Here is a 3,676-nt window from a genome sequence, read left to right as displayed (position 1 = left end):
AGTCACAAGCACTACTAATACTACTAAGGAAATACTGAATTTTAGTTATACGTTAGTGAACACAAAAGTAATTTTTCCATCCATGCTCACAGCGACTCACTGAATTCTGATGACGGACCCCAGTGGGAGGCCTTGTATTACACACTAAACTCCCTGCCTGGTCAAGCCCTCCTGCCTTCCCACTCCATCTCTTGCCATTGTTTCATTTGCTAACTCTACCCAAGTCCCTGGTGCCTAGTGGAGCCTTTCTGAATGTATCCTGTGCTTTCTAAGTCATGGTTGTCACACCTATTGTCTGCTGCCTGCAGTATTTTCTCAGCCCTTTGTCGCATCTCTCACCCATCAAGTCTCAGTCTACTTCTTCAGAACAGCCTTCCCTGGTGTGCATCCCTGGCTAGATGGGATTTTTTTTTCCATTTTTCTTGCTCAAGAATTTAATGCTTGTTTTGGTGCTGCTTAGTATTACAATTTAACTGATTACAAAATGCATAAACACACAAATCGCCCCTTATGAAGACTTAAGGTTCATGAGGATAGGATAGAGACAAGATGTGATTTGCTCTTTGTAAACACCCAGAGATGTCACTATCAGTTACCTAGTAAAGACCTATTGATGCTCATAGAGTGGATGAATAAAATAAAAATCTGGAACCACATCTAACTTCTCCTAGTACTTTCAACACTTGCTCCCATCTCTTGCATGTGGTAGGTGCTGATGTAGTCATAGCCAAATCCATTAAAAGCTTGTGCCTGGATAGAAGGTTGAAAGGTAGGGGTGAGCCCACACAGACAGTCAAGACCCTGCGGGGGCCACAAGCCTTACGAACACTGCTCAGCTCGACTGCCTTCTGGGATCTTGCTGTTTGATTTGCTTGATATAGTTTGATCTTTAATGCTTTTTATTTTTTGTGATTTGAAAGTGGTTGATTTTGGGAATGGGTTTTAAGCACTATTCAGTTGTTCTGGACCTCTGGGATGTCTGACCATGAGTCACCTATTGTTGGAACTGCTTGTTGTCTTGAGAAGCTGGAACTGGATCTGACTGTACAGCTGAATCTTCTGATCTGAAGATGAGAGCAGGAAGATCTGGGTGAATTCTTGGATTTCAGTGCAAGATTCATTTCTCTTCTGACAACCTACTCAAAGTTTATTTCTGAGATTGATTTACAAGTAATTGTGTCTTTGGCACCTCTTTGCTTGTATTCTGGGGTTGAGCCAATAACTCTGTAGGCAATGAGACAGAAACAGTGGGTGGGCAGTGGCAGAGTATCTTGAGGAGTAAAGTGAGAACAAATAATTTATAATAACAATAATAAATTTAAAATAATGTGACTGTGAAAGTCCTGTTCCTGTGAGAATGGGGCTATGTCCTGCTTCTCTTTAGCAGTTTACACCTGATTAATTCCTTACCTTTCCCTGTCAAGAAAAATGCCATGCCAGAGAAATTAAGGCAGAAATCTAATATTCATGAAGTGCTGATTACCCACAAATAGAATAGCATCTTAAAGGATATAGTGTCAGAATTCCAAAGACTTTTGATAAATATGCATGTATATAGGCCCAAACAGAAAAGGAATGAAGTCTTGTTGCTGAATAATTCCACATGACGATGTGAAATAGAGCTTTCCACAGTCCATTTGTCACTGGGTGCAGGTTTTGGGTGAGTTGTGATTATCTAATATAATTACACATGGCACGCAACATTCCTTATACTCAGTCATCCTTGCTTTACTTTGGACAGGATTTCTGACACATTGGTGAGGACTCACTTTGGAAGAGCTATACTTAAAAGCATGAAAAATTCTAAAATTATTATTTTGCTTTCTGTAGTTCAAGTTTGAACCAATTTTCATAAGTACTAATTAAGGTATTCAGAGTATCTGCTGAGAGCTGATTAGGCACCTGTGGGGATTAAAAGTTTTTTCTCAAAAACAGCAATAAACTAGATATTGTTAAATAAAATACTGCAAATTAGAAACTGGCTATCACTCACTGTTATGTATGTGCATGTAGCTTTCCTCCTTATTCAAGGTCCTTTGGAGGAAGCACCAGAAAAATACATTTGAAGAAATCTCCCTTCCCTCAATATTTTCCATTATAAAGCCAAAGGCATTCTGCCAAAAATATTTTCCATTAATTAAAAATACATCTTGTATGGATGAAGGAGAATTTAATTCACCAACTCTGGGTTAATTTCCCCTTCAGATATTCATGTGTAACAATCTCTTCTTCTCTTAAATGCTTTTCTTTAAGTGCTTTTTGGCCAGAAGCAAGGAGGTAGGCACTCCCATTGTGGGGCGAGCAAACAGATCTGAGAGTTGGAGTGTGTTAGAGTCTTTCACTCTTGCTGCAAAGGAACATATTGACTTATCAGAGAATGAGGAAGAGCAGGACTCCAAGCTCTCTGTAGAAGCATGAAGTGGTCTATAGGTGTTCCAATGCACTTCCTCCTCTTGACATTGTAACTGGGCTTTTGACTACAGTCTTTATCGTTTCTTTTAATGAATCTTACACAGAGCTACTAGACATTTTATTAAGTGAATCTTTTGTCATGTATTATAATAATAATAATTATTATTTGCTTTAAATAAAACCATTTCTGGAGCACAGTCTGAACTCTCCAAGGTCTTTGCTTCTCCTCCTCTTCCTCTTCTCCCTCTTTCTCTTTCTCTTCCTCTTCCTCAGATGGTGCCTTTGACAAACCTACTGCCTCCTGTGTAGATTCTTTTCCCTCAGTGTCTTTGCTTGTATCTTCCACTATCCAGAAGTGGAGAGCTGAGATCATTAATGGTAATATCTCGGTTTGACTTGAGAAAGAACCACCTAGTATTTAGAAAAGTTGTGGGTGTTTTTGTGAATTTTTGACACATAGGTCAGCAAACTGAGGCAAAAGGCCCACCCTACGTAGGAATGGCACCAACCAATATGCTTGAAGCCTAGTCAGAATAAAAAGGGAAAGAAGGAAGTGTTCTTGTGTTTTTGGAGGAGCTCCTATCCTCGCCATTGCCTTTGGATTATGCTCTCTCTGTTCTCTACATTGGTGAGCCAAAGTTGGAGTGGATCACTTATATACTGAGTAGTAAATTATGAAAATGTGACAAAAGAAAGGGAGTTGAGCTAGAGTAGTTAACTCTAGAGAAGTGGCTAGAAAGATAAGGGGTTAGTATAACCCTTTGTTTGTGCAGATTTCTTTTGGCAACTTCCTATCCCTGTTAATAAGAATTATATTTTTCTTCATAGAGGAACAGAGAAGACATCTTTCACATGGGACTTTCATCTCCTACTTTTAAAACACCTAAAGCTGGTCTGAGTGATCTTGGACCTGATGGTTTTTATGTGCCCTTAACTTAAAATAGTCAATATGATAGAGTGGCACATTTTGGAATGGCATGTTCTGAACGTCTTCAACAGGAAATCCATTTCTTTAGCTTTGGTGCCCTCCAATCAGATATCACTGAGGACACACCTTTGATTGATAATTTGGCTTTTTTATTTAAAGAAAAGGAAACAAAAAATACATGGAGATAAAAAAGGGTAGAAATAATACAAAATTACAGAAAAATAAACGGTAAGAAATCGCTAGTTGATAAGTTACATATTGCCATCTTAGAAATAGCTGTTCAGGTTATAAAATTAAAGTATGTAAAAAGACATTCAAAAAGTGACACTGCAAACA

The sequence above is a fragment of the Cavia porcellus genome, unplaced genomic scaffold (assembly GCF_034190915.1).
Source record: "Cavia porcellus strain 051 isolate PalLab524CR breed Dunkin Hartley unplaced genomic scaffold, mCavPor4.1 scaffold_7, whole genome shotgun sequence".
NCBI lineage: Eukaryota > Metazoa > Chordata > Mammalia > Rodentia > Caviidae > Cavia > Cavia porcellus.
This window is presented reverse-complemented; position numbering follows the sequence as displayed.